The sequence below is a fragment of the Hydra vulgaris genome, chromosome 12 (genome assembly GCF_038396675.1).
Source record: "Hydra vulgaris chromosome 12, alternate assembly HydraT2T_AEP".
In the NCBI taxonomy this organism is placed as follows: Eukaryota; Metazoa; Cnidaria; class Hydrozoa; order Anthoathecata; family Hydridae; genus Hydra; species Hydra vulgaris.
This window is the reverse complement of record NC_088931.1, coordinates 2,116,134-2,137,119: the sequence shown is the minus strand read 5'-3', so window position 1 is coordinate 2,137,119 and position 20,986 is coordinate 2,116,134. Positions and strand designations below refer to the sequence as shown.

General features: G+C 27.3%; 1 long non-coding RNA gene across 2 annotated transcripts; it reads right to left on the bottom strand.

Moving 5' to 3' along the window:
• Positions 1–2,513: 2,513 nt before the first annotated feature.
• LOC136087761 (uncharacterized) lies at positions 2,514–19,148 on the bottom strand. Of its 2 annotated transcripts, XR_010642046.1 has the most exons (3): positions 18,964–19,148; positions 2,891–2,998; positions 2,514–2,776 (listed from the first exon to the last, which is right to left on the bottom strand). It is a non-coding gene; the product is annotated as an uncharacterized LOC136087761 (long non-coding RNA). The 2 variants fall into 2 exon arrangements; XR_010642045.1 differs by having other exon boundaries at positions 2,514–2,998.
• Between the last annotated feature and the right edge of the window lie 1,838 nt (positions 19,149–20,986).

Sequence of the window (20,986 nt, the reverse complement as noted above, 5' to 3'; positions counted from 1 at the left end):
AGTATATTTTATCATATTCATTATATTTTATCATATTTTAGCATATATTATCATATATATGTTTTCCAATTCAACTCACCACAGCATCTACACAACTCACCACAACATCCGCATAACTCACCACAGCATCTACACAACTCACCACAACATCCACATAACTCACCACAGCATCTTACTTTTACTTAAACTAGAGCTTTATATATTTTTTAACTTTTTTAATTCAGTGGGTGGAAATACATTAAAAATAAATAATAACTCAACTTGTTTTTCCACGCAGCGGCCTTGTTTGTCAAGGTTCGTCTTTCGGAGTTATAGAGTTGAGAGAGGGTTATAACCACAATTAAATAGCCTCCTCGTCTGTAGTGGCCTTCTGGGCCTGGGGGAGGTGAATAATAAAACAAAAAAAAACTTTTATTACTATATCACTGGTCTTCTTCAAGTTTTCGCGTTCTTTATTTTTATTCTTTTTTTTTCTTAATGGAGATCTTTATTTGCAAATTTGTCTTTTTATATTTTTGTATTTTAAAGATTGCAATAAATCACAGAAAAAGGAATAAAACTAAAAAAGTTTTCAACATCTTTCCAGTTCTGTGAATAAATTAAACACCTAAATACTCTTCAAATATTTTTTTCACTTAATTATTTATTTTTTCAATTTTTTCGATACATATTTATAAAGTTGAAAATATATTCAGTTTTCTCGGGGTATGATTTTATTCCATTTCAGATTTTGTTGCAATCGGTTTCCTATATTTGAACACTTTAAATACTTGATGGGAACAGCCCGTTTGTTTAAAAAAAGACACCAGTGAAATCAATTAAAAATTATTTTCATTGATTTTTATTTTCTTTAGAGGTATGAATAAAGGAGTCCAGCCAGTATTATGATGCGGGTGCCGTGTGGGACCAGTACGGGATGATAAATGGCAACCATACGGGATTTAGCCGCGGGATCTATATGAGTACCACACGGGCCAAATAAAAAAAACGAAATATTTATCTGCTGCTTTTTCTTTTTTCCCCTATTGACCCCAGAATTTTTCCGGATATATTTTTTATTTTTTACTATGTATAACCGTGGAAGTATTATAGATGGAAGTGCAACGCTATTGAAATTCCTAAAACCATGCGCGAAATCTTTTGTTCATAATACAATAGGAAGTCGTAAACAATTTCACTAAAGTCGGACGGCGCTTCTGAAGTATGTAAACCATCTAAAATTCGTTAAATTTTTTCGATAAAATGACTTTGAGGTTCACCTTTCAGATGTTTATATTCTGTTTTGATATTAAAAAAATGAATATAAAAAGGAAATTAATAATTGTTTTGTGCAAGTAATCAAGTTTATGCAATTTACGAAAAAATATTATTTGTATATAATTATATATACATATATAAAAAGTTCTGAAAAATATTTAATTTTTACTTTAATTAGAGTTTAAAATTTACTCTGATTATAAATCTAAATTAACAATAAAGTAATTAAAAAAATTGACCAAAACTACAAAAAAAAAAAAAAATTTAAGTTCCCAGTTAAATTTAAGTGCCTCCATTTATCAAAAAATTTGTTTTTAACTAGAACCCCTTTTTTTGTATCACGTAATTAACTTTGTTCATTTTGTATCCAGAAAATTTTAAATTATTTAAGTATTTCTTTTTTTGCTAGTGCGCAAATTTATTTTAAAAATTTACTTAAAAATTTTTTTGCACGCAGAACTAATGCGATGCTGTTAATGCCAATAATGTGTTGTTGTTTGATTGTAACGGTAATAAGTATTGGTCATCATTGTTATTGGATTAAAATGAGTAAGCAAGTATTACATAATTTTTAGATGTTTCTTTTTAAAATTGTTGTCCTCATTCAATTTATTTTGGGGCAATTAACAGACTTAATCGATGAAAAAAGAAGCTGAAAGAAGAAAAAAGAAAAAATTTAAAGATATGTCAGCCGCATAGAGATCTTGCAAGAAAATTTAAATGCAGCCATACTTTGGTCAAGTATTTAAATCTCAAGAATATAAAGCATATCAAAAAAAAAAAAAAAAATTTTTTAAGCGATCCTATGATTGGAGAAATCAAAGCTATTACTCGACTTATATTGAAATTAATAACTTTCATCAATCTGCTGCTCCATGAAAAGTGATTCCCACCTCACTACGCCACTAGATTTAAGTGTTTCTTACCCTTTAACAACTTTCCATTAGTTTACATAGATAGAAACAATTAAAAATGAATTAAAAACCGTCATTTCCATACTTATCAGTTGTTAAGTTTTTATATGGACTAATCTTTTGAACGCTAAAAATATCTTGATGAAAATTAAAATCTGTTTAAAATTTTGCTCTAATTTGCAGCAGCAATTTTATAATGAAAATTTGCTTTGATGTAAAAAAGGTAGAAATCCAGTGTTATTTTACTATTTAGAACACATTAATAAGGTGCCAGCAAATATTTATCAAAAATTTTGTTTTAAGAACCAGCTAATTGAAATGCACAATAAAGAACAAAAATAAAAAAAAGCAAAACCGCAAAATTCTATTTAAATTTCTATACTAAACTTGTTTAACAAAAGCTAACTTTAAAGTATAGAAATAAATTATGATACAAAATAGATAATTATAACTCAAGTCATAATTATTCAATTTTGATAATGAACATATTGGCGTGGTTTTTTCCTTGGCAGAACAAAGTTTGTCAGTAGTATCAACTTTTCAAACTTTCTGCATTCTTTCATGATAATTTCCGTAACTAAGTCGATCACCAGCAATATTCAAACCTTAAAAAATTTAAATACCAAGATTATTAAAGAAAAAACTTTTTACTCATTTTGATTTGAAAAACTTCTGCGGCTAAATTTAGAAGCAATTTTGACTGTGAATAAATTGAATACTTTCTTATCTGAGTTTACGCCTAATTTAAAGACCAACATCATCATAAAACATGCTAAGATCCCATTCATATACATTTAATGTAACCACATCATCACATGATCTTTAACCTAAAAAAGGTTTTAATGACTTATAATTTAAAGATTTATAAAATCTTATTCATTTAAAATAAAAATAATAATGATGATCATCATCATCATGTTTGTCACTAGTACACGACCGGGGCTATGGCCGGGGCCAGGTTTGATAACACATAGCCGCGACCAGGGATGAGTTTATGATCAGTGCTGCATTAATATTGATAGATCCTATAAAAATGTTATCTTTCAATAAATTTTATGATATGAATATTATTTAAAAACAATATTTTAAAGGATCTATCAATTTTAATGCAGTGCTCAAAAGAAGCAAAATTTTATAAAAATTTCAAAAATAACAATTAGTTTATAAAAAAATTATTATTTAAGATTTTTTTGAAATTATAATTAAAAAAAATTAACTTTTTTCATTTTTAGTTTAAAAGGTCATTTTTTCTGCAATAAACTATAAAATAACAATCTTTTTTAAAAAATAATAGTTATTTTTGAAATTTTTATAAAATTTTGCTTCTTTTGAGACCCAACATGACATACTTTTGAAAAACTTTTTTTTACATAATATTAGGGACCCATTAAAATTTTATAGATCTTGAGGCACCTCAAGATAATTTCCTAAAGCATTGATATTTTTCCAGAGTATTTCTGAAATGAATAGACAACTTTTGCACACCCAGGCTAAACACTGGCAAACAAGGGCACTGTTTATGGAATCAGCGATAAGATTTTTTTTGGAGATTTATACCCAAAAATACTGAAGCTTCTTTAATTTCCTTTTTTAGATATTATAAACATATTCTGTAATTTGGAAAAATAAGTATATATGATAGTCGTTATACAAAATTTATATTAAATTTTATAACAATATTTTATAAATGTATTTTTATTAATTAGATGCGTAATAATTATCTATCTATCTATCTATATATTTTTTTACGATAAAAGTAGTCTTTATATATGGTATACTCGAAGACAAATTAAACAAAGTTTGATTAGGGTTGCTGCCGGATCATTATATATAATTACGATCATTATATATATATATATATATATATTATTATTATTATTATTATTATTATTATTATATATTTGTATTTTAAAATTGTAACGAAATGCTTATTTAAAATGTAATAAAATAAACAAAACAAAAAAAAAAAGCCAGACAGCTTTAAATTATGGATTTTAGTTGAATTATGGAATATTAGGACATTCATAATTCTTTTGATTAATTTTACTTTCTGATGATTTCAGTGGAAGATTGTTAACAATTTATTTACTTTCACGTTTTTAAAGTTAAATTTTGGTCTTTAAATTAAAATAATTATTTTAAGTTTTAAATTAAAAATAAGCAAAAGATTTTTTGGTATGCCAACAGCACAGCTTTTTTATATAAATTTCCAGAATACTTAAAACAAAGAAAAACACATGGTTGAGTATACTGGGTAATTTGATGTAGAGTTACCCTGGTATGTTAACAGCATTTAAATAAGAAGAAAAAAAAATGTTTAACATAAAATTCTAACATAGTATTAAAAAATTCTGGTCTTAATTAGTTAAATGGATATTTGAAATAAATAAATAGTAAAGAATATGCGCTACCTCGCTCCTGAACAATGAATCAGCACATCGTCTATTATTCATCTGAAAGTTAGTGGTATGGTAACAGCATCTATTGTAGGCTGCGATGTTCAAAGACAGTCATAAATTAAAATTTGTTACCAAGAAATCAAAATAAACCCCAGAATCTTTCTTAGGTGATAACTTTTGACGGAAAAATCCATTAATGTACAGGGGTGCACAGGTTATCGCAGAAAAAAATAACTATTTGAATTTCGCGCTTAAAATGTCCGCAAATTTAGGAAAAACAAATTTGGCGGGAAATCAATGACGGCTTAACTGGTTAATAATAAAAAACACTGGCAATTTTTATAAATTAGTAAAACAAAATGGGTTGAATTAATCGCCTAGAAAAAGAAAAAGTAAGAAAACTTGTTTTTTCACTCTGGAAGGCAAATTTGAGTGAGGCTACAAGAGCTAATCGATAAAATAAACCAAAGCAGCTCCTAGAATAATTCAAAACCCACCTAAGTGTTCCAGATATCTACAGTGACAAAAAATTTTTTTAAATCGAACCTGAGCCTTAGAGATACAACGACAGAGTTCTAGGGAAGTCTAGAAGAACAGTTTCATTGGAAATTTGGACTATACCAAGAAGATAACACCCTATAGGAGTAATGGTATTAATGGTAAAACTCCACTTGTCATTGTTCCCGAAGGTGTCAAGGTGAACCAAACATTTTATGTTGACTTTATAAAAGCTAACATGTTGCCTTGAGCCAAGAAGAAATTCGGTGACATTCCATGGGTCTTCATACAAGATTTTGCACCAGCTAACAGTGCCAAGAAAACCTTTGCCTTTCTCCAAGAGAATATTTCTCACTTGTGGTCGCCGGACATGTAGCCCCCTTCTAGCTCAGATATAAACCCCATTTATTTTATTTTTATTTAAAGCTTCATGGAGTTGAAGAAGGCTTTCAAAACATATTCAAATTTGGCAGCTCTCAAAGCAGAAGTAACAAAATTTGGAAGAATTATTCAAACAAATTTGAATGATACAATCTTGGAATGAGTTTCGACAAGTTGCTAGGAGGAGTTTTTAATTCTCCATCTGGAATGGCAAAGTTTGGGTCCAACTCGTATGGAATGGCAGCCTCAAATAAAGATAAAGTCAATAAAATTGACGTTAAAAAACAAGATCATGTATAATTAATATTGTTGCCCAATACGTTACGAAAACAAACTACAGGATTAAACCAACCGTAAAAAGTTAATTGAGTATGAAAAAAAAAATGGGACCACCCAAAGGGCAAATTCTCTTAATGGCTGTTATCCAACGAAATAAAGATAGTAAAATCAGACCCGTTTTGGATTGGAGAGTCGCTAACAATTTTATTAAGATGGATACAAGAGATGCAGATGTGTATGTTGAGAGGGAATGGAAAATAATGGGAAATAAACCAGCAAATGAATATAAAAAAAAGACAAGAGATTTTGAAAAATATAAAACTAAGAAACAAAGCGCGTACACGAAATAAATGTGAAAGAGTAAACACGTCACGTTTTTTTCAGTGGTTGTATCAATATATTTTTAGTTTGTTTGTATTCTGTTGGCAACATGGAATAATTTTGAAAAAAAATTTTAGTTTTCCCATTTAAGTTAAAATTTATGAAAATTTATAAATTTTTAAAATGACATAAATTTTTAAAATGACATTGTTGAAGGAAATTGTTAGAAAAAATATTTAGCACCAATATTTGGAAAACCCGAATAGAAGCTACAGTTCAATAGCAAAAAACTTGCTAATACAACACTGTATAATGTACAAATAATAAACATCAGCAATGTTGACTACGTTTATACTAATACATTAATTAGGTAATCTAATTAATAGTATGAATTGCATATTCTAAGATTCTGTGCAGTTTTCTGCCCGCTATCTCTAAGCTTTCTTTCTAAATCGATTTATTTTCTGACTTTCGCTCTAACTTCCTTCGTTCTTCCTGAACTCACTTACTCTTGGTCAGCGAAGCGGATTATGATGTTCTTTAGTGAGCTGAAATTGTTTTCGCTGGCCCGGGTATGTGGCCTCTATATAGCAATTAGCCAGAGGAAGATGAACCGCAATACCCAAATACAATGCTGTTAATCATGTTGTTTAACGTTTTTCCCAAACAAAATTGATCAAACGCAAATCTAGTAATGAAGGAAAAGAGGTTTTTCAAGATATAAAGCTGGTTAGAAAACTGGTTAACGGTTTTATGAAAGACCTAAGCCTCTCAAGAGGAACGCGCAAAATAATAAGAATTTTCTCATAGCTTCGTTGTAAAAGTTCGAAATAAACATGCTTTTTAAGCTTTCAAATCACAAAATGTGCTATGTTTTTTAGTTATTTAGGTGCTTCCAGAAGTCCTTACGGTCTTATCACAGAGCACCGCGGGAGAGCATTTAATTAGAAGTCACGCCTCCTTCCGTACCAATATCGCTTATTGGGCTAAAGCCGGCGTTGGACCTTTCAACCACATGATAGAAGACACATATTCTGGCCTGATCCATCAACAAGTCATTATAGTAAACTGGCTACGGAATACTATAAACAAAAAGATGTGAAAGTTGTGTCTAAACACAACTTTCACGCAGCAGCCGTGGAGCAGCCATGTAGCAGCAGTAGCGCAGTAGCAGCAAATTTGCCTCAGAAACAAAGGATTCGTAGTTCAAACCCCACCTCAGGGCAAGTTTTGCGACATCGGTTAGGAAGGAGGCGTGAACTTTCAATTAAATGCTCATCCGTGGTGCTCTGTGATAAGACCGTAAGGACTTCTTGGGGCACCTAAATAAAATTAAAAAAAAAGGGAAAATCCTCCAAATTGTCCGAAATTGAAAGTTATTGCAAAGTACTGGGTAATTATTAAAAGGGAAAAAAAAAATACTATGCAGATACATTAAAGATTTAAAAATATCATTTAAAAAAGCATTAAATAGTTTTGATTGTTGTTCTGTGCGCAAACTTATGGGTACTACAAAAAAAAGTTTGATATTCTATTAGATGCCCACAGAAATAAATTATCTACTTATATTAATGTATTGAAATTAATACTTAGTTCTAAATAAAAATTGATGAGTACCTTATTTTAGTTGTTTTCCTACTTTCAGACTTGTTTCGTGTACACGTTTTAGTTAATAATAAACTCATAAAAGCTGTTTAAGCTAGAATGGATCAGCTTTAAAAAGAATAGATTATACTGAAGATAGCATTGATGATAATGTAACTCAACCGAAAGCAGCTACTCAACCAGGCAGGAGTTAAAACCATATTTGAACATAAATATTTTTTAAAACTTATCCGAAAACAGGAGCTCAACCAAGCAGGGGGGTATAATATATATTCATATATACACAATACATGAATATATGAATATATATTAAGTTGTGTGTGTGTGTGTGTGTGTGTGTGTGTGTGTGTGTGTGTGTGTGTGTGTGTGTGTGTGTGTGTGTGTGTGTGTGTGTGTGTGTGTGTGTGTATACAGTGACTTCAATCTAACAAACGTTATTAATGAATTTTTAATGTAATTAAAAAATACTCTCTAAAAAATAAACCAATCCAACACCTACAAATTGTCAAAAAGATAGCATGTTTTCAGAATATAGAATAAGATAGCGTGAAGTTTTAACACTCAAAAAATATTTAAATATGGTTTTAAATTTAAGTTTAAAGTGATTTAAATAAATTTTTGTTACATAAAAATAAATTTTCAACTCATAGAACACTAAATTATTATTGTTTTTTTTATATTCTGTTATAACTTGCATCAATCTGATAAGCATTTATTATGTTTTCTTTGTCTTAAAATATAAAGTTTATGCTAATATATTTATGTATATCTATTAACCTTGCTTTATAACTGTAAAATTGTAAATTTTCCCTATTATTGGTTTTATCCCTTTTATTTGCATCATGTTTTAGGGCGGAATTTACTATATTACAAAAGAAATTATTTATTACGTGTTTTATAATATTTCTAATATTGTCTAATGTCTTTTTTAAACGTTTTTAAACATTAAATCAAAACAATTTTCATTGAGTATTTAATGCAATATAAAAGCATAAACTTATTTAAAAAACGTGTCAGTTATCACGCAGTCAACATGTTATCTGCCACGTAGGATGATTGATTAGGAGGGTGATATGTGACCATGATGTTCGAAACTAGTTACCGCACAAAGATTAAAAGCGACTGAAAAATTTAATAACTAAAATAAGTTAATGAAAAATAATGTAAAAAATTGTTGTAAATAACGCTTTAATTTGTAAATGACGAGTTAATTAAAAAAAAGCAAAAAAAGTTATGAAATAATTTTGTATCCAATCACAACAAAATAAAAATAACATAAACAATCAAAATTAATCAGCATTTCATTAATTTCTTTATGTTATTGTCCACTACAAAAAGAATGTATTTTTACAATAAATACCCAAAATAAAGATAAATATCCCAAGTTGACTTGAAAATTGGCTACATTTAAAAAAAAACATTACTAATATATATTCTTTCTGTAATAAAAAAATTTAATTATTTTAACTTGCGTTAAGTTTAATTTAACTATTTTTTTTCAATTAAAGCAAATAAATCGTGTTGTAAGATGATCTTAAGGGTAATTTCTTATGGTGAAATAATTGAAAATAAATTCGCTTCATTTAATAAATTGTAAATAGTTGTAGTAAATCGCTACATTTAGTAAATTGTGTTGTAAGATGATCTTAAGGGTAATTTCTTATGGTGAAATAATTGAAAATAAATTTACTCATCTCTATTAAAAATGAGTAGGTTTATAATGAATAGTATTTTACATAATTTATAACTATGCAGCTCCCAATTGGATTAGTCTAATTAATGAACATCTCGACTTTGTATTTCTCCGGACACTCAAACATTTCTCAGACAAACTAGTCTTTTTAATTACAATTAGTTTACAAAAGAACAATTCGTTCACATGCTACTTTGAAATTCAACATGCAAATTCGACAACGTAAGTGAACATGCTTCTACAAAAATGTGTCCGTCGCTATGTAGTGGCGCCTTTGAAAATGTATTTGTTTTTAAAGTAAATAAACATTATTCTTCATTTTTAATTACTTAGCTTATTTTATTTCTCAATTTTTATTTTCTCAAATAAAAAAAATATTGCCAAAGATAAATTGTTATTTTTCGAAGTTTCAAAAATTCAAAACGGCATAAAAGTATTTCCACACTTTATATATCAGCACATAATTCTAAATATATGTCAACTCACAACCAAGGAAACTCCATACCAAGGAAAAAAATTTTTATAGAATTTTAGTAAACTTTTGAAACAAATGGTTTATAGAAAATCTAATAAAATTGATTATATTTAAATTTCAATAAATCATGTTTTAAAAGTTTATACAATAGTTAATAAATAGTTAATAAAACATGATTTAGTCATATGTTTCAAAATAATGCATAATTTGGTTTGCATAGTTAAAAACTTGTTTTTTGAAATTAACAATAATAATTATACCCGTGGTCATACTTTTAGGATTCGAAAGCAACGACGTCAACTCGACATTCGCAAATATTTTTTTTCTCAACGAGTTGTAAATATCTGGAATAATCTGACATCAGAAGCTGTAAATGCTGATAACATTTGTATTTTTAAAAATAAAATAAAATCGTGCAATTTCGATAAACGTTGTGTCTATAAAGTAAATGAATGAAATCTTGAATGTTTCTATTATAAACTATATTTGTTCCTATGTACTTTGTTTTCTTATTTAAGGGCATATTGTCAGTGTCTATTTATTGGACCTGTATGTCCTTTAGAACATGTATTTTTTTTTAAACTTGTTCTAATGAATCTTTATTTATTTATTATTTATTAATTATAGAAATTCTATAGAAATTCAGAAAAAACTTCAATAAAAATTCTTATAGAATTTTTATCAAAATTTTTATAGAAATTCTTTCATAATTTTTATAGTAACTTTAATAAAATTGCTATCGAATCTTTAATAGAATTTCTATAGAAACTCTATAAAATTCTATAAAATTGTTTTCGAAAACGTTTTTTTTTTTAAATATAAATATCTGCAGAAAAGTCAAATAAAAGAAGGAAGCTTCCTGATGAACCTAGTGATGGAGAAAGAAGTTGTTGAAAAAAAATTATGTAAGTGGTTTACTAAATTTTTTCATTTACTAAAAATGTTTTTACTCGACATGTTTAAAATAATTCTACTTTATTGTTATTATTATTGTTATTATTATTGTTATTATTATTATTGTTATTATTATTGTTATTATTATTATTATTATTGTTATTATTATTGTTATTATTATTATTGTTATTATTATTGTTATTATTATTATTATTATTATTATTGTTATTATTATTGTTATTATTATTGTTATTATACTATTATTATTGTTATTATTACTACTGTTATATATATTATTATTGTTATTATGTTTTTATTATACCAAACTATTTTTAAATTGAATTTATGTTAAAATACTATACATAGCCGTAGACAACTTGTTTAATCTGGAGAGTATGGAGGGGGGGGGGGGGAACTAGAAAGAGTAGAGGTACAAATAATGTCTCTTAACAATAAAATTCTTCGGTACTCTGTAGTAATATACTGTATGTATGACACTAACTTTTTTAAATGTGATATTTTGTAGGTTTTTGAAGTAATTTATTTCTTAAAAATATTTTTAATAATATTAAGCAAAATTCGGCCTTAAAATTTACGAATTTACGAATGTGTACGTGATTCGGAAATTTATATATAGATCAGAAACAGAAAACAAATTTTGGCTGTTTTTACAAACTTATAGTTTTATATAGTATAAGAATTTTATAAAACATTACAGCAGTTTCAAGATTTTTTTTCAAAATTGTTCAAATACAGTTTTTCTACCTTCACCTCGGCTACAAAAATTATTGGCTATATCTATGATGTTAAGTTCATCAGTTTTTTGTGCGTGTATATTTAACTGCATACATCAGTTTAACCGTGCTTGGTTCATGGTGCCTCTTAACCAAGTTTTAATTCTTCTTAAAGTTCTGAAAGCTCTCTTGCTAGTGGCGTTTGTTGCTGGTATCAGAAGGATAAGTTTTATCAACTTCCTGATTTCTAATAATGATTCCTTTTCAACTTCATTTGTTTCTCTGTAAAACACAAAAATTTATGAGTTATGTTAGCATACAAATACGCATTTTAGTGCATATGTTAGTCAATTTGAGATACACTGCAGTCGTAATTATTAAATAAATAACAATAAGGTATATAGGAAATCTATTCATATCTTTGCTGACAAAATTAAGGACTTTTTGTAGAGTGTCTAATAGTTCAGTTGTGGATTCATGCATAACTTGTAATTGTGCATGCAGTCTTGAAGCATTCAAATCTGTAGCATAGAAATCAAGACCTTTGTTATTTATTGAACTACCTTCAGATGAAACATTTATAAGTACTGATTCTATCTTTTGAAGCATTAAATATCCTTGTTGTTCCAATCTAGATTGAATACTGCCAATTGTCATTCTATAGCTTCGAAATACATCTTCTCGAAAAAGTAAATACTAGAATTTTCAGATAATACTGATACAGATACTTCTATTCCAAAATAACGAGGTACTTTGCAATGGCGGGGCAAAGCGGGTTTTTCTAGTTGAAATAATTTTCTTTTGATTTCAATACGGTTTCAGAATAGCTCAAAGGAATTTTCAGACCGGATAGATTTCAATGTAATCAAAGTTCTTTCGACAAATTTGTGACCTTCACTACCCGAAAGTGTAACCTTTTGCAATTTTTTTGATAAATTGTCTACCATGCATAAAATAGTCTTGCTCAATTCAATTCCAAACAAGAAAGGGATTTTTTCCATTTGTGCTGCAACTCCGCCTATTCGAGCAAAGATCTCACTGTCTTTTGTCTCAGATTTAGGTTCTTCCCAAGCAACTTGTAGTGCTTCATAGTTTTCAGGTATGGAATAAAATGACTCTGCTCTTACCGTCCAGCGTGTAGGGCGAAGTATACGAATACCGGGTGTCCCAGGGAGAATATTTTCTTTTATCTTTTGGAAAAACCATTTACGTTTGAGAGATTTTTTTATCAACTTTGTAATTTCATGAACAGTTTTCAGAGCATTTTTCATTATGCTGATAGCTTTAAGTGTATCTTGTACTGCTAACTTCAAAACATGACCATAACAATGGGAATATAGTGCTTTGGGTTTGAGGTCACTTATTCTCTTTGCAACTCCAGACTTGCAACCTGTCATGACGCTGGCACTATCATAACATTGACCGCAACAATTATTATTTGAAAGATTCATCCGCATAAGAACATCTTTGATAGTTGCAGTAATACTTTCAGCAGATGTGTTTTCCATACTATAAAGTCCGACAAACACTTCATGCAATTCCAAGTCGTCTTCATCTACATATCGTAAGCAAATCACCATTTTCTCAGTTTTTGACTGATCTGTGGTTTCATCTATCATAATAGTAAACCATTTTTCAGAAATGTTGGATGTAATCTTTCTGAGTATAGTGAGACCCATTATCTACCGAATTTCTTTTTGGATAGCTGCACTCGTAAATTTATCTTGCAACTTTCTCATCCATTTAGTTAAAGCGGGATTATCTTTGCTTCTGAGATTAAGTAACTGAGAAAAGTTCGAATTCTTTATAGTCTTTTTCTGTATTGTAATCACCACGCAGAGCAATACCTTGTCTGGCGAGAAATTAAATATTCGTGATTATTATTACTAACATTGCTCTATTTTCCATTTTTTCCCTCTGTATGAGTTTTGCTGAGAAGTTCACCAATATCTTTAGCTGTCGAAGGAATAGTAAAAACCTTCTCGATGGCTTCTTGATGAGAAAGAGTATGTTGGTGTTTCTGGAATTTTTGAAAACCCTTTTTCCAATTAGAAAATCTAGTTTTTGTGAAAACATCCTTGCTGCATTTTGAAGATGATAAATTATGCATTTCCATTAGCATACAATAGTAGCATACTGTATCATTATATTCGTTGTAATGCTACCATGAAAACAGTTGCTACCATTGTTGACAAAATGATTGCTTCTGACTACTACATGTACGTTTTGCAAAAACTAACACAGGTTGATGCGGACTATTACTTATTTGTTTTTTTTGGTAGACTGTAACAGTGGTGGCAGAGTTAACATCATTGTTGGCTGAGTTAGTAATCGAAGAAGAAAAATTAAAGACAGAGATAGAAGATGATGCCGAAGTAACAGTGGATATAGAATTAACATAAGAATAAAGTAGTAGCAGCAGTGTCAGGGTTAGCAAGAGATGCAGTAGTAAAAGTACTGTTAAAACCATTAGAATTTGACGTATAATCTAAAAAAAATGGTGTAGTAACTGTAGTTGCAGGGCTAGAGGTAGAGGCAAAACTAGAGTAATTAATGAGACAACAGTTCTTGCATAGAAAGAAATAATAGTGCGGTTGGTATCTGCCCCTTCCAACACTTCTTTCTCTTCCGCACCAGACATTAATTAGTACAAACTTACTAAAATCTAATTTGCAAACTGTAATTATTAGATAATAAATATTATCTAATAATATTTAGATTTAATTATTAAGTTCATAAAACTTAAAACTCTAAATAAAAAAATGAAAATGCAAGTTGATTAAAAAAAAATTGCCTTACATGAACAAAACAACTTTTTATTTGTTGTAGCAAGTATATAGTAAGTATATATTTAATGAATATAAATTTTATCTTTAATTATTATTGCTTTTTTTATATTACTGTATTTATAAAATTATTATTACTTTTATTATATACTGTCTTTATTAACTCTACTAATATTACTATTATCATTAACTAATCTTTGTTTTTTAAATCTTATTAATATTATTTATAATAATAGTGATAGTGATTCAATTGTAGTAATAGTTTTTATGGTTATTGTCCTAATTTTTACAACTGTTATGTTTATTTTATTAATTTCTGTCGTATTATAAACTTTACTATAACTATTTTTACCATTAGTTATAATTTTTGTAAAGTTATCATGATATAGTTACTATTTATTTTTTTATTCACATTATTATTAATATTATTATTTTTATTATATTATTATTGCAATTAATAATATCATCTTTATTTATTAGTGCTTTATTTTCCTTTCTTCTTTTTTTTTTTTTTTTTTTATTTTTAATTTTTTTTATTATTTTCTAATTTTTTTTTATTTTTTTTTAATTCTTTTTCTTATTTTATTATTCTTTCTGTGTTTTATTTGTTTGTTTTTTTTTTGTTTTTTTTTCAGGTGTCACTCCATTGACTAGTTTTTAACTCTATGAGTGACACCTAACCTTATTATGAGAGTTTATAAAAAATATTATTGCAAATTTTCATATTTTATGGTTAAATAAAATGGAGTAAAAAATACCAAATTGTAACAAGTTCTATACAATGAGTTCTTTTTTTTTATTTGAAAGGTAACGTAAAACCTACAGTTATTTACTAAAGTTTACATATTTGGCATATGTAAACGGCATTTTTATTTTTATTACTCGTTGAGTTGCGAAATATTTCGCAATTAAACGAGTAATAAAAATTTCAGAGGATTTCGTATTTCAGAGATAATTGTGGTCAAATCGACGGCTGGATATACTGAAATATTATTAACACATCCCGAAATAAATTTCACATTTTATATAACATGAGGTCTTTTAAACAAGAATTGCATTTTTTAAATTTAAGTAAATGCAACTTATTTATTTTTTTCTCGTTCTTAAAAAGTAAAAAAGAAGTAAAATATTTCAAACTCTGAAACCTTATGTTTAATTTGTGTGCTTTATTTGTTTGTTTTATTTGTGTGCTTTATTTGTTTGTTTTATTTGTGTGCTTTACTAGTATGCTTTATTTGTATGTTTTATTTGCATGTTTTGTTTGTATGCTTTATCTGTATGTTTTATTTGTATGTTTCATTTGTATGTTTTACCTGTATTATTTGGTTTTATTTTAATTTAAAATTAACAATTTTTTTATATTGTAAAAATAATTTGTAAAAGATTTTTTACTTGAAGGCTCTTTTGACATTTAAAAAATGATTTTGACACAAAAAATGATTTTCTATAAAAGAAAAAGAGCATTATTAGAAAAACCAGCTCAAGCATGAAAATAGTATTGCAAAAACAAATAAGAGATTTATAGAGAAAGAGAATGGATCAGGATTTATAGAGATAGAGAATGGAAACAGGATTTATAGAGATAGAGAATGGAATGAGGATTTATAGATTGAGAATGGAATCAGGATTTATAGATAGAGAATGGAATCAGGATTTATAGATAGAGAATGGAATCAGGATTTATAGAGATAGAGAATGGAATAAAGATTTATAGAGATAAAGAATAGAATTAGAAGAAAAAAAAAAAAGCATAATAAAAGCAACCATAGTAAATGCTAACTTTGCAGTAGATTGAATATATGATCTCTACAATATATGATTTCCACAAGAGGTCAATAGTAATACATAGTCCAAGAAGACGTAAAGTAGAGAACTCATTATGAGTGTCACTCATCAATATAAGAAATAAAATAATAATTTTATGTTTTGTTTCATTAAATTCATACAAGCACCAAGCTGTCACAGAATACAGATCCCATATAAGATAGGCTGCCTGTTCTAAGCAATCAAAATTCGCTTTTTGTCAAGACTAGAGTATATAGCTGTGTAATCAGCAAGTAAAACCAGCTTCGAGGCAATCGAGGTAAGATTATCAAGGTAAGATTATCGAGATAAGATTATCAGAAAAATCTTTAATATGAATAAAACGCAGATGATGAAACTTTCTATATATGATAAAATATCATATATATATAATAAAAAACGCATGATGAAATTTTGTGGTATCTCAGAATTTCTGGAAATGTAAGAGAGTGTCGATTAAGGGCAACTTCATACTGCGGTTAGCAAGGAATGTTTTTTAAAATAATCTTAGAAATTTACAAAAATAAACTTACAAGACCAGATTTTATTAAATTTGATAAATTTTGTGTGCACATTATTTTAGAGAAACAAATGTTGGTCTTAACTAAAAAAGTTATGCAATTATAATTTTTAATGTTTTTAACTATATTTCTAAAGTGTTAAATAATATTCAATTTATTCTATTTTTTTAGTTAATGTAGTATTATCAGAAAAATGCGGAAAATGCGGAATAAGTAGCAGAGATTTCACTTTCTTATATACGTAGTTATAAGTTTTACAATTCAAAAACGTTTCGCATTCAACCTAAAGAAAGTATTGTTATTAGAGTTATTAAATTTATTTTAAAAATCAAAGTAGGAATACAAGAATTTTATTCAAACAGTTGAGTAGCACTCAAAGATTACGACGAAAACTTTTGAAATAAGACAAGCACTGATGGATTAACGTTAACATCATAAGTGGTACTTATGGTTAACACCTAAATACTTATAATGCACTTTCTTTGATTACATTAATTGTTAATAAACTTTTTTTTCCTAATTTTTTATTGAGCAAAAAAAAAAAAGAAAACTAATAACTAGTATATTATTTTTTTTTAATTTTTTATTAAACTCCCTGAATTTTGATTATTTACAGTTCCCTTTCCTTTCACCAACCCCCATACTTTAAAAATTTTCTAGTTCCTCTTCCTTTGACCAACAACCCTAATCTTTAATATAATCTGCGTTTTTTAATAATAAATTGTTTGCAAGTAAAAATGTGTTTTTATTAATTATTGATAATATTGAGGGGAGGAGACGTCTATATAAGATTTCATTTTAAAAGATCTTCTTTTACATATTTCCCTTTCTCCATATTTGGAAAACAAACAATTAATGTATTTTTCTGGTTTTACAATCAGTTTGCTGTTTAATTTTAATGTTTTTCTAAACTTTAAAAGGTATACTTCAGTTTCGGAAAACAATATAATAAAAAACAAAAAGAATATTAAATAAATTATAAGTTTATTAGATTACAATTATATATATAAAATATATATATACATATAAAACTATAAATTATAAATTTATTTTAAATAGATACTACTGTTAACTTCATTGATTATTTATTTTGAACATTACATTATAGTGACTAAATGGATTGTCGTGAGAAGATCAATTATCAATCGTGTCTAATAAAAGATAAAATTAAAAAAAAAGTAAAATGAAAAATTTTAATTAAAAATATATAAGTGGTGTAAAAAGGGTGCCAGGTGTGTCTTTGAAAGGTACACAGTGAGGAAGAAGAACTTTTTAAACCTATAAAATTTAGTTTCAGTTTGTTTCAAAATTCGGTTTTTATTGTTTTTATAAATTAAAAAAAATCTTAAGTTGAACAATTTTAAATCACTTATCATATCATTTCAGTATTCCAAACTGCGTGTTTTAACTCTTAAGTTCTTAACTTTTAAAAGAATTTTATTTAAAAAGTACACTTTGCTACTTTTTAAATAAAATTCTTTACAATATATATAGTATACAGAGGTATACAGTACAGAGGTATACAATACCATATTGTACACAGAGGTATACAGTACCATCTTCGGCTTTTTATTTTTTACAGCCTTGACATACTGTTAAATTTTAGCTTTGTGGCTTTTTTTATTGTTACAAAATAACAATTTTTCTTATTTTAATTATAGCAATAGTTACTTAGCCTGTTGCTGACAGTCATAAAAACATAAACATCAGTAGTATCAAAGTAAACATCAAAACAGGAACAAGTTTATTATTTTTTGTTTACTAAATAATAATTTTAAATAAATATTTTATTGGGGGCGCTCTTGGTAACTGCTCCAATGCCAAGCCGTTGTTACGCTACTGAGAGTATACCCCATTATCTGCGTTTAAATACGACACTTCTTATTTTTGTTTTATTAAAACGACCTTCCATTGTTTTAATAAGCAGTTTTCTACATGCTATAATTGAATTAAAACCACTTTTAACATTATTTTAATTTTTGATATAAAAAATAAAAACATCAAACTCTAACTCAATTTCAAAAAAATGTTGAAATTTATAAAAATATTTTTGCCAAAGTTCAGTTGAATATAAAAAAACAAACACATAATTATTTAATACATGTAAATAACTAATGATTAAATACATAACTATTTTTGCATAACCTCGTAATTATTTTTGCCTTAAATACTTTATGAAGTATATACTATCACAGATCAAAAATTTTTGTAATCTTTTTTTATCAATAATTATGCTGAGGAAAAATAAAAGACAGACAAAGAGTCAAACAATTTATTTCCTAAAATATCTAAGTTATATTTTTAATACCAGTGGCGGCGAAATCAGTCATTTTAAAGTGGATTTTCAGTAAATTGAAGTAAATTATATATTGCTAAGGAAAAAGAAAAAAATTGTAAAAATACTTTTATTTTTCCCCTATAGTTCCCGAGCAGATCCAGTGGTCAAAACCCATACGGTAGCCATTGGACATCCCAGATAAATGCTGTCTGGATGAATACCACCTTGACAAAACACATCTGGTTTGAATATCGTGCTAGAATATATATGTGCGTTTGTACGCGCGCATGAGTATTATAATGCAAAACACTAACTACATGATAAAAATTTGTTTTACATAGCAAACTTCTTGAAATTTTTAAGATAATCATTATCAACCGGTTTCCGATACCCGGGATCATTTGATAATTAATTTCCGGATACCGGCAGAAATCAATTATATGACACATCAGTGAATTTTGAAGATATTGGTGTGCACAATTTTTGTGAAAATCTCTTTTGTAATTTAAATTTGTTGAAAGAAATTCTTCTTGATTTGTGAAAAGTGTATAAATACTTTAGTTTTTTCGAAACAAAATCAGTATCCTGACACTTTATCAAAAATTTTTAATTTTTCAGATTTATCATTATTAACGCTTATAATAGAATATTATAGTAAATTCTAAAAAAGTTAAAAGTTTTTAAAAAGTTTCTTATAAAACTTTTAAAAACTTTATACTTTTTAACAGAGCTAAAAAAATTACAATATTTTAAAAAGTTACACATAATTGTAACTTTTTAAATATTTATTACTTTTTGGTAAATAAACTTTAATATGTCAATTAAAAATGGTAGTTGCAGTTATGTTGGATAAAAAAAAATGATTACAATGACAGAGGTTATAAAAATCCATGGTGATCAGAATCATGATGTTTACAAAACCGTGATTATTACAATTTAAGAAAAATAGGATTGGTATCATCATTTGAAAGAGTTTTTAAGACAAAAATTTGTACAATATTAACTTGATAATCCTTTTTTGGTTAAAATTTTTATAAATAATCCATTGGACGTTTTAAAGTTAAGTCGCCTAGTAAAAAAAAATAAAAATACAACTTGCAACAAAGTTTTTTTATTTTTCAACATAAAGAAGCTATATTTATATTACGAAAGATCAAAGTTTTTAACGTCTTTTAAAGCTGAATCAGCAAAAATATTCTTAAAACATTACGTTCTTAAAACAAGTAGTTCTAGTGGTTCTAGTAGCTGTACATTTGTTTTGCATGAACTTTTGTATAAATCCAATATATATATATATATATATATAATTAGAATGTAAACAAGCAAAATCTTATACTGGTTTTTAAATCCATAATGGCAGCTACACTAATATGGGGAATTGAAAAAAAGATAAAATTAAACGAAAACCATCACATAATTTCTAAAATTACTTCAAAAACTGATTAGATTCACATACTAACTTATATATACAGATGAACAAACCCTAAAGATATCATTCAAAACGCGTAATTGAAGTTGTGTGTTTAAAGTAATCACAAACAGAGAAAAGTAACTAAATAGTTTAAGTAGTTTTTCCAGCTGTTAATATTGAAGTTACGTATATTTTGCAGCTCAGTTTACAATATATAAAAGCTTAAAGTTTCTGCTTCCTTAAGAAAACTTTTATAAAAGCTTAAAGTTTCTGCTTCCTTAAGAAAACTTTCTGCAAGAATTCTTTTATTATGAAGCTTAGTGAATAGTTTTTGCCTAAAACAACCAAAGAACATTGCTGCTAAGGGCGTTGTTAAGAGGAAAATTTAAAATATGTTTTCAAAGGAAGTAAACTTTAAAAACATATACAAAAAACGTGTAAAAGTATATATTTTCTAAAAGAGCGCAATTTTCTCTTTTAATGACAAAAACACTGGTAACAAAAACTTAATTTATTTTTCTAAAAACCAGAATTTTTTTTACTCGATCTAAACAGTTAGCAAATAAACGCTTTCCCTAATATGGGGTCATTTATTTAAAAATTTCATTCAATAATATTCCCAGTGGAGTCACTAGGGAGTGCAGGCCGCACCAGATGATACTATCACGATCTAACAGAGAAGGGGTGATGCCAAAGTGAAAAAAATGCAAATATAACAGAACTAGTCATGCTCGTGT